The sequence below is a fragment of the Zingiber officinale genome, chromosome 11B (genome assembly GCF_018446385.1).
Source record: "Zingiber officinale cultivar Zhangliang chromosome 11B, Zo_v1.1, whole genome shotgun sequence".
Lineage (NCBI taxonomy): Eukaryota > Viridiplantae > Streptophyta > Magnoliopsida > Zingiberales > Zingiberaceae > Zingiber > Zingiber officinale.
Genome location: NC_056007.1, coordinates 60,683,734 through 60,695,473, shown reverse-complemented (window position 1 = coordinate 60,695,473; position 11,740 = coordinate 60,683,734). Strand labels below are relative to the sequence as shown.

Below are 11,740 nucleotides of genomic sequence, written 5' to 3'. Positions count from 1 at the left end.
CGGGGTGCCCGGAACCATTCTGGGCGCCCGGAATAGCCCGGGGCGCCCGGAATGGCTCCGGGTGCCCGAACCTTGAAAATCAACCAGATCGCGTCAAACGCGATCTGAACGTTGGGGATAAAGTTTTATGCCCCCCAGGTGCCCGGAACCCTTCGGGGCGCCCCGACCAAGGCTATAAATATAGTATTGGTCCAAAAGCTTTTCAAGGAACTCAGAAATTGTAATTTCAACACTTGTGCACTTTAGAGTTGTAGTTGAGCTTCTGTTTCTGCGCGTCAATGTTGTAAGAGGCTTCTCCGCCTGAAGGAGTATTCTAGTGCTTTCAACTTTCTTGGATTAACAACCACATCGGTTGTAACCAAGTAAATATCTTGTGCCTCGATCTTTATGTTTTTAATTTATTGCTTTGCTTTATTATTTTTCAAGTGTTAGCTTAAAGAGTTCGAGAAAGGGTTGTTTTGTTTTTGTGTTTACAGGACTATCCAAGAACCCCCCCTTCTAGCCGGCCGCAACGGTCCTACAAGTGGTATCAGAGCCGAGACGCCTCAGAAGGACTAACCGCCGTCTGAAGCAACAAAACGATGGCCAGAGCTAGCGACTATCCACCAGCATTCGAGGGGGAGTTTTCTTCCTAGAAGCAACAAATGGAGGTATATTTGAATTCAGATTTTGGTATTTCTTTAATATTGAAATGTGGTTATGAAGAACCGAAGAACACGAACGGAGAAAAAATCGGCATACGCCTCTGGAACGAGAAGCAACGTGACGAGTCTATGGCAAACGCTCGGGCAGAGTTTCACATTCTAATCGTAATACCAAATGAAGATCTTGATAGAGTTGGCGAATATAAAAGCGCAAAAGAACTTTGGGAGAAGTTCTTGAAGCTCTACGAAGAACCTTTGGAAGCTGACAACTCAATGGACACCAAGCCGCCGACGGAACAGTCCGAGAATGAAGAAACTGGCGAAATACCCGAAGTCCATCCCAAGGACAGAGAAAGCCCTTCTTCAATGAGCATCGATGGAGGGGGAAAATATTCGGAAGAAAGTAATTCAACAGGGGGAGAACCAACGGTCGACGAGGTAAGTCAGGTATGGCCTCCACCTTCTGAACAATTGGTTCAATCAATTAAAAAATTACTTGAAGATTTTTGTGAATTAAAAATTGAATCATCGAAAGAGTTTTTCATATTAGAAAATCAACTGCTGAACACTTCTTGCAAATTAGAAATATTATCAAAAAAGTTTCTCGAATTGCAAAAAGTTTTGACGAAAGATTCTTGCGAATTATAAATTATTTTGTCAAAAGAATTTTGCAAATCAGAAATATTGTCAAAAGATTCTTGCAAGTTACAAAATATTTTGTCGAATGAATCTTGCAAATTAGAAAAATTGTCAAACGAATTTTTACCAATTATTTTGTCAATACAATTTCTTGCATGTTTAATATTTGTTGCCTTAAATCTGAAAAATTGTGATTTAAGAAGTTATGATAAATTAAAATGAAAATTTAAAATTTTTTGATAAAATCATGAGAATTAAAAATTAAAAAAATAATAATAATAAATGCATAGAATTTTTTTTTAAATGTTCTCAAAAATTGTCTTAAATTTTCTTGCATAAAGTTTTGGGCTTAGAAAGATTTTTTTCTTGATGGCGAAAACTTAGAAACTTCTCAGAAAGTTCTTAATGACTTAGAAATTTTTCTTGACTTAGAAATATTTTCTAGAAAATCATTTAAATAGATTTTTATAATTTTTCTAAGTGTCAACCCTTAGATTTTTGGCAACCCCAAATTTTTTTTATGTGATCAAAGGGGGAGAAGAAAAAAGTATAAGTCTAGGGGGAGGTAGAAATTGAAAATTGAAATTTTTTAATTTTAATTTTTCTATCTTGTTGCACGTAATTGCAAAATTAATTTGTTTAATTGTTATGTCTATTTTTACCCCTAGCTTAACTTGGGTTGATCACATCAAAAAGGGGGAGATTGTTGGAACCCCAAGGGTGTTTTGGTATGATCAACAAGTTAAGTTAGGTCCTGTGTGTTTCTAACCTTGTGTCTAAGTGTGCAGGAGCTTAGGAGCACAGGTACACGAGCGGAAGACGTAGCTAGCGAGAAGGATGGCACGCGGTACGTCCAAGGGACGAGGCGCTGCGGAAAAATACACCGGCGGATAAGAAGGAAGCATGAGGTGGTTCCGAGGGACGAGAAGCCGGAGCGGAAGATTGCTCGGGGAGCAAGAGACACAGCTAGCGAGAAGGTCGGCACGGGGTGCGACCGAGGGACGAAGATTGTGGATGAGTACGTTGGTGGACGAGAAGGAAGCACGCGGTGATTCCAAGGGACGAGAAGTCGGAGGGAAGCCTGCTCGAGAAGATCGGAAGTTGGGTTCGGGTGAGCCCTATTCTGGATGCAAAGATCACCCAAGCGAGCGAATCCGAAGCAGAAGACCCGGACCGAGGCGGGACTTAACCAGAGAAGAGATCCCAGACAAAAAGTCAACTGCTATTGACTTTTTGCTCCGGGGCGCCCGGAAAAGTCCGGGGCGCCCGGAATGGCTCCGGGCGCCCGGAATGGCTCCGAGTGCCCGGACCTTGAAAATCGACCAGATCACGTCAAACGTGATCTGAACGTTGGGGATATAGTTTTATCCCCCCAGGGCGCCCGGAACCCTTCGGGGCGCCCCGACCAAGGCTATAAATATAGCCTTGGTCCAGAAGCTTTTCAACGAACTTAAAAATTGTAATTCCAACACTTGTGCGCTTTAGAGCTATACTTGAGCTTCTGTTTATGCGCGTCAACATTGTAAGAGGCTTCTCCGCCTGAAAGAGTATTCTAGTGCTTTCAACTTCCTTGGATTAACAACCACATCGGTTGTAACCAAGTAAATATCTTGTGCCTCGTTCTTTATGTTTTTAATTTACTGCTTTGCTTTATTATTCTTCAAGTGTTATCTTAAAGAGTTCGAGAAAGGGTTGTTTCGTTTTTGTGTTTACAGGACTATCCAACAACCCCCCATTCTAGCCGGCCGCAACGGTCCTACAGAAGCTTCCTAAGTTCGAGAACTTGAGTTAAAAGGGCAGCATTGATGAACTCTATAATATGCCAAGATTCCTGTTTTCTTTATATTACTAGCATGGTTTGAGTTGATGTTTTGCATGATCAATCTATTTAAAAATGCATGTCGTGTATCTAATTCCGATTTATGTGTTTTAGCGTGAATTACGGTCAAGTGTAAGTTTTGTTCTTTCTGCAATCATTTTTTAATAAGAAAACGTGTTCTCTTTAAATGCATCATTTTGTGAGTAGATGGTACTTACTAAGCATTCGCTTATAGGTTTGCATTTCCTTATACTGCAGATAAAGGTAAAGGAAAGCTCGAGTAGGAGGAGGCAGCAGGAGCAGTGCTTTGTGTGTGTGTGCGACGGAATAGTGGAAGAAGATCTTGGAATTAGCTATCTTAAACCTTGGTGCTAATGTATTTCTTTATTTCCGCTCCACCTGAAACACTAGTAAGGGTCATTATGATGAATTTACGGTTTGGTAGTAATTGGTGTGTCAAAGACTCCTCCTCAAATAATGGGATAGAATGGTAAGACAAGGATGAGTACACAGGAGAGAACAACCTCTCTTATGGAGCAAGGGGTGACCTTCGCACGGCCCGTGTCACGGCCGTGCGGACTCACACGGTCCCCTACTCCCTACTCTCGGCCAAGGTGACATGATCGTGTGGATTCACGCGGCCGTGCACTTCTTCTTCTCGGCCCAAGGTGACACGGCCGTGTGAATTCATACGGCCGTGCACCCCTTCCTCTCTGTCAAGGTGATACGGCCCTGTGGATTCACACGGCCGTGCACTTTTTCTCCTCGGCCAAGGTGACACAGTCGTATGGATGCACACGACCGTGCACTCCTTCCCCTCGGCCAAGGGGACATGGCCGTGTGGATTCACACGGTCGTGTACCTCTCTCTCTCGGCCAAGGGACACGGCCGTGTGAATTAACACGGCCGTGCAGGTTTGCTTGGCTCCAAATCATGTCCTATCAGTCGAACAAATGAAAGTAGACATACAGGCTGAACCGTACATAATGTGTAAGAATGTCAAAAAAATTTAGATATACAGAAAGGGTAACGTCTGTCCTGTAAGTTAAAGTTAAGTAGAAGGGCGGGCGTTACATGATATGTGTTCTATTTTGATGCTTCTATTTGCATTCTGCATCTGCTCTAACCATGTCCATAGTGTGATCTTTTTATTAGCATACCAATATAACAGGCGCCATCTTGTTTTGATAATGATTTGCACTCAGTTCTCACCTTGTAATAAATAATGTATATTGTGAAAATTATTTTGTATGTTGTTATTCTTAACTGATAATGTTTAAATTAAATATAAATTGTTTGCATCCTATAATATGAATGTTAATCCAGTTTTTTTGAGGAGCCTTATTGAAAGGCTTGTATTGTTACGTTTCCTCCACTGCGAATGACGTCGGTGAGCAGCTTCATTTTTCAATTGGTCGCACTATTGTTATTTTATTTTATTTTATTTTATTTTTGCAAGAACCAATTGACAATAATGTAAAAATTTGCTATGCATAGGGTGGTTGATTTGAAAAGGTGCATGATGGAGAGTTCTACTAGAGCCTTAAGGGATGAGCAAGTTAGCAACACAAACAACAAAATTGGGAAAAAACTAGTATTTTCTCCACATTCGGATGAATAAAATCTATGTTTTGTTTCCATTTATAAGTATTATTATTTATAACCATGATAATTCCACATGACATGAATTGTAGTCTTTTGTTTTTTCCCAACTCATTAGTCAACTTGTAGTATTATAATTAGCAACATCATTAGTTCAACTTACTGATGTTTATAAGGAAATAACAGCTGAAAGGTCATCTTTTAGTTTTTTTATTGGTTTTCTACTATATATATTTTTTTTATAATTCTAGATTTGTTAGAGAGACACTTGTTAATTCTATTTACTTGGATTTGGATTATTGTCAATATGCTATTTAGTAAAGGATTTAGGATTGTGATGTCTCTTGTCATTTTCAACTTTCAAAGTCATGATGCCATCCTTGGCGAAGGTTGGTAAGACAAAATACAAAAGCCTCATTTTGGAATGAACTTTAGAAACTTCCCCTGACTTGTAGGAACTTATTTTATTTGTATATTAACAATATCATGATTAATTTTTCCTTCTCAAGTTATTATCTAAGATCAGATAAAGAAAAACTAGATAACTAGAAGATCATTGATCTAGGTTTACTTGATTATTAATACAAAGAATCAACTAGATATGAAGGGAAGAGATCTCTCAATGAAAAGTGTATTGGTAGTTTGACAAGCATTATTTATAATAAGTTTAATTAATTATTATGTGCCTTTTATTTTCATATATTTTAGTATTATTATTATTATATAAATTTTAATAATTTGCTACACATGTGTCTTTATAATGTATATACAATATCTATTGGCCTGCTAAAATACTGCTTATGTTTGTTTGTTAAAATCGGGCCAGATTTCCTTGTTTATACATATAATTGACATGCTACATCTAAGTTGTTCTAATTTTTTGTTCCTATATAGCTAAGTGGATCACTTCTTAGTGAAGACTAGGTCAGAAGCATAGTTGAACATGTGATAACTGCAAGTGCAGCTAGGAAAAAGGAAAGGGCAGAAAGGACCAAAGCCGAGGATTTTGAAGCAGAGGAAGAGGAAATCCTCAAGGAAGAAAATGAATAGGAGGAAGAAGTCTTTGATCAGGTTATTAATGCAGTTTGAAAAATATCATTTTTTTGATGAATTTGTACAAAGATCCTTTTGATTGAAAGTAACAAATTATTAAGTAACCTATGAAATCAATTTATTGAATATTTATCAGCTTCTCTAGTTAATCCAATTCAAATTGGGGATTGCCTTGGAACTCTGATTAAGACTTTCAAGGCCTCTTTCCTTCCATTCTTTGATGAGCTCCCTCTTTATATTACTCTGATGTTGGTATGCTTGACACACTCTTGCTTATTACTCCAATACCTATGTTTAATACAACAATTTTCTTTTTATCACCATAGTTTGATTTGAAAGGTAGTTTGATTTCGAAAATATTTGTGTTGTAATGCTATGCATTTTTTTTCCTCAATAATTGAATTTTCTTAATAAACATCATGATCTAGTTGAAGTAGAAATGAAGTATATATATTCTTGGAATCACCAAGACACTGAATAGTAAGATTAAAACTTAAGCTTTTTTTGGGACTAATATGTATTTCTGACACAATTATGAAATAATTTATCTTATCATAATTTTTGATCCATGAATTAATATTGTATTATCTTATGAATGGTGAAGTTTTTGCAAACTGCTGGTTGTTAAATACCTTGGAATATGGAATCTGGAATCAACTTCTATGCTATATACTAATGTTCACTCCCCTTGTTTGAGCTAAACCTCTGTTAAGTTTTACTGATATTGATATTTATTTATCCATAGATACACCTCTATGCACATCATTGTTGCTCATTAGAAGGTTAATTTTGCTATGACTTTATTTTGATAGTTAAACCTTTTTTTGTTGTTGTTTTATGATATTTTTGGACCCCCGTCTACAAAAGTTCCTTATGCTAACTTTTCTACTTGCATCTTGTTCTTGCTCATTAGGTTTAGTTTCTTTTATTTTTCAATTTCATACTACAGTTCCTTATCTCTATTGCTTTGTTTTATGATGCTCTTGGACTAGTAGCAAATAATTCCTTTGTTCTACATTACAAACTTGTAGTTTAGCATGCTCTTTCATTGTCTTTGTGCAGAAAAAGGATAAAACACCTGAGGAGAGAAGGATTGACATTTGCATCTTTGATGATGTTGCAGAACAATGTTGGAAAATAGCTCTTAGGTATGATTTTCAGTTAATTTATTGTTGTCATGCTTGTTTATGTACAACAACACAAGTATCCAATATTTCTATTTTTCAATTTGGTATATATTATGATACCTACCTTCCTTTCCTTTTAGAAGCATGGAATGATGATAATGTAGATGTTAGGCAGATGAGGAGTGATCCTTCCTCTTTCCTATTATATGTACTTGTGCTCTTGCTATCCATTTAGCACATATGCATATAACTTCAATGGAATATGGTTGTTATAAGTAATCATTTCCAGGCTGCTGTTTATGGTGTTGGTGTTTGTTATAAATTTGGCAGTTTTGTGTTTTGCCCTTTGGTTGGAGGTAACTTTATATATAAGATGTTTTTTTACATACAAGTTAATGCCTCAATGTTGTCGCTAATAACAATTTGTCTAATATTTCTTTTTGTACAGAGACTCTCTTTAGTTTGAATAATGTGATTGGACATCCTAATGTATTGCAATCAGATAATATAATGCTATATGATAATTCTATTTTAGCACTTGGAAAAATATGTCAATTTCATCGTGATGCTATTGATACAGCTAAGGTATTGTTATTACTCATTTCTTTGCAATTTTTTTGGTGTGTGTTTCATGTGCTTTATGATTGTCGATTTTGCTATTTGAAGACTTGTCAAAATATTTCAGTTTTCTTTTCTTTATAATTGCGTTGCCCTTCTTTTTTTTTGTTCTAGCATTTGGTAATTGTAATTATGAAGACCGGTCGGATAATGGAAGGAGTGGAAAGGATAGAGTTAGTGGGACTTGAAACACTTGGATAATAGAAGTAGTGGAAGAGATGGAGTTAGTGGGATAATGGAAGGTGGAAGCAGTGGGGTTAGTGGAAGATCAAATCTTCACCCCCACCATTATAAATAACCCCACACATATTGGAGGGAAGATTTGACTAAAGAGAAGATAGAACCCCGGTAGATTTATTTTGGGCAAGGAAGAAGAGCACTGCCATAACAACTTCTAAGGAACGTGTAAATTCTAGATTTTTTGAAGTAATATTTTTTATTCTCTAAAAATTTATTTGTTTCACTTATGAACACTTTTGATTACTGATTACTATTATTTTCATAATTTTGGGCACTAGACTGATCATGAACTAAAGGTAGGAATACGTATTCTGAACACGTCTGACTTCTGAGTTCTGCAATATTTCTGATCTCTGGCCTCTTCTCTAGGAGGGATAATTCTAGAGGGCTAATATCAATTAAGCCATGAGGAATATGATTTAATTTAAGTGTCCACGTGAAAATCTGTCTAGATTTTTTTTGTTATTTTTACTACTACTTCGCAAGAATTTTAGTATTTGTATTTTATCCCTCGCCCGTTGAGTGATTCCCAAATCACTCACCCCCTTATAAATCATTTTAGTTAGAGATGAAAGTGGTACCGAGAATGAGATTGAGGATAGAGAGCAAGTCAAGTTCTGGGAATGGTGAATCGGCTCTAATTATGGACAGGAGGAATAGAATTATGCTGCAACTATGAGTTCCTTAATTTAGTTAGGGGGATGTAATTTAATTCTTCAAACAGTGAAAATGGTGTACCTTTTATGTTGGGAATGTAAAGACTGATTTTATGTGACAATTATTATACTACCGAGACTAGTTGTTTTTTAACTTTGGGTTGAAAGAAATGCCAATGTTAGTCCCGGTCGATCTCCGATCTTGGGGCGTGATATTTAAGTGGTATAAGAGCCAAGTTCTTTTCCCCTAATTGGGTTGGGTAGAGTCCTGCTGAGAAGAAAAGAAACCCCAACTTAAAACGACTAGATCTGATTCTATAATTTGACCGAGTTGGATTGGCCAATTGAAACACACTAAGGTAGAATTTTGGATTTTTTATTTTTACGTGTACAATTTTGGATTTTTGTGTACATGATTTCCATTTCTGTTCTTATAAATGCATGTTAACTAGATTTTATCCATCCTATTTTATTTATTTTTAATTATTTATTTATTTTGTTTCTTTCTTCTTTTATATTCTCACTAGTTTAAATTTTATCCAGTTATGTTCATGCACATTAACTAGATTTTATCCATTTCGTGTCCTTCCTTATCTAGTGGTACGTTAATGAGTTTAAAGTCCAATCATTATCCAATGTGTCATGGGATGTTAATGTTGTGATATCCTTAAAGGGTTATATATACATATGACATATATTAAACATTTGAACCAGTGGCTTGGCAGCTTGTTCTCCAATATTTCATGAGAGAACTACATATTTATCCACTCAAGAGAACCGCTACCCATCGGGGCTTTCCCTTTGCGCAAATCCTGCACGAGTGCATCTCCCGAAGATGATACTTTGAGCCTCTCTGTTAGGCCCATCTCCTCAAAAGGAGTGCGGAATCGTGCTCGGTGATGTGCTATCGGGGATGGTGGCACAAGTGGTAGGTTTATTGGTTGGATGGGTGACTGCACGAAACCAACCGCTGGTGGAGGAGGAACTGGCTGAAACCCAGTTGGGTCTTTACTCGAGTCCCTCTTTTAGTGTGAGGACCCATCCTAGACATAGCTGGATAATGCGGCAACATACCAGTGGCAGATGTTTGTTGTTGTTACATCAACCTTTGTGCTTGGGCGGCTACCAACAACTTGACATCCTCTTGAGATAGGATGACGATGGTGAATCATCCAACTTCTTCCATCTCTATGTTTTAGATTTAGGTGAAAGTTCCCACAGACGACACTAAATTTGGTCCTGTCTAAAAGTTGCGGAGATGGCACACTATGAAAGGTGGCTCTGATGTTGACTTAGAGAAGACACTACTAGGGAGAAATGGTAATGTCTGGCACTCTTTTCGGCTCCTCTTTATACACACTCGGAAGAGCCAACAGAACGTTAGGGCAAAAACTAGGGAAGGGATCTCTTCCGGGTCATCCGACACTCAAGTCAGTATAGTGGCCAAGCGAAATATAGAGGAGAAGAGCAGTAAAATTGAGTGAGCATAGTAAAGAATAATGTTGCATAATAATTTGTAAACAATACCTCACCAATGGAGAGAGCCCCCATTTATATCATCTCTCATAACCTCCACAATAATGAGGCGATAAGGAATATTTGATGTCAGAAGATGTTAGATAATAAAAGGTGTACAGTCTGGAATTTATACAATTATCCTCCAAGGAATCTTCTGTTATATGTATATGAATAATCTCGTGTAACTTCCGCGATAATGATAGAAGTTGCATAGTCACCTTCGTAATAAGGTTCCATTGAATGCATATGTTGTAACTGAAGAAAATTCTCTGACAAATAGTTGTTGCTCTCTGATAGGTGGTTATGATTCTCTAATAATGTTGTCCCCTGAATATATCTCGACCGGACCTTTAGCTGACTGGCTGTATATTATGCTGGTAGATCAATATGTACGTAGGGTACTGAGTCCCATAAAACCATCCGACCTCTAGGCCGCTCAACTATATTCTATGTGACTCTGGGATCTGATATTGAAACAGGGAGCCAAGTGTCCCATGGCTCAACTAGCTATATGGCTGACAAGTTGTTAGATCCCGTGGTAGTTTTGATGTGATCAACCAAGTTGGTTAGGTCCTGCTTTGTGTTTGATCTCTGTGTCTGAGTGTGCAAGAGCTTAGGAGCGTAGGAAGTCGAGCGGAAGACGCAGCAAGCAAGAAGGATGACACGGGAAGGGAACCGACGGGCTCGGTGCGTCCGAAGGACGAGAGAGCTGCGGAAGAGTACTCTGGTGGGCGTGAAGAGCGTGCACGGCGTTCGAGGGACGTTAAGCTGGGACGAAAGGCTGCTCGAGGAGAAGGCCGGGAATTGGGTTCGGGTGAGCCCTATTCCGGTTGACCGCAATCACCCAAAAGATCGGAGCATTCGAAGTCAAAGCAAGCTGGAAATGAAGCCAAGAAGCTGAGCTGCCAGCTTGAATGCGCCTTCAGCCAGGTTGAAGGCGCCTCTAGCTTGAAGGCGCCTTCAGCCAGGTTGAAGGCGCCTCCAGCTTGAAGGCGCCTTCAGCCAGGTTGAAGGCGCCTTCAATCCAGTCAATCCGATCGTTTGCCTTCGGATAGAGTTCTATCCGATCACTTGCTTGGAGGCACCTTGGACCCTCGTTGGAGGCGCCTTGGACCCTCGTTGGAGGCGCCTTGGAGCTTCGAAATCATATTTCCAGAGGCTATTTAAAGGCCCCTGGAGCTAGGAATTAAGAACAACTCAAGCAATCAACTGTGTACTCTTTCCTAGCAATAGTTCTAAGCTTCCAAAGTGTAAAAAGCTTCTCCGCCTTCAGCAAAGGAGATTTTTCTACTGAGCTTTTTCTACTGCCCTGGATTAACAACCTCCTTGGTTGTAACCTGGTTAAATCCTGTCTACTACTTAATTTCTATTCCCTTGCTTGTTTTAATTTTACTATTGCATTAATTGAGTTGAAAATCCGAGGAGGGTATAGTTAATTTTTGTTTGCAGCAATTCACCCCCCTCTTGCCGGTCTTCGCTGCACCTACAATTGGTATCAGAGCCTGACCGCCTCAGAAGGACTAACCGCCGACTGAAGCACGAAGATCAAGACGATGGCCGGAGCGAACATCCATCCCCCGAAGTTCGACGGAGACTTCGTCATATGGAAGCGCAAAATGGAGGTATTTTTTAAAACCGAATTTGACATTCTGTTAATAATGAAATATGGCTATGCAGTTCCGAAAGATAAGGAGGAAAACACCTGGACGAAAAAGGAGCAAGTAGATTTCGTCGCCAATGGAAAGGCTGAGTTCCACCTGCTCAGCATGCTGCCACCACAAGAGGTAAGTCGAATCGGAAGCTACGACTTCACGAAAGATCTCT

The 11,740-nt window shown here is 38.7% G+C and overlaps 1 pseudogene; it reads left to right on the top strand.

The window, feature by feature from the left end:
• The first annotated feature begins 5,075 nt into the window (after positions 1–5,075).
• Positions 5,076–7,703, top strand: LOC122033957 (annotated as a pseudogene).
• The last annotated feature ends 4,037 nt before the right edge of the window (positions 7,704–11,740 follow it).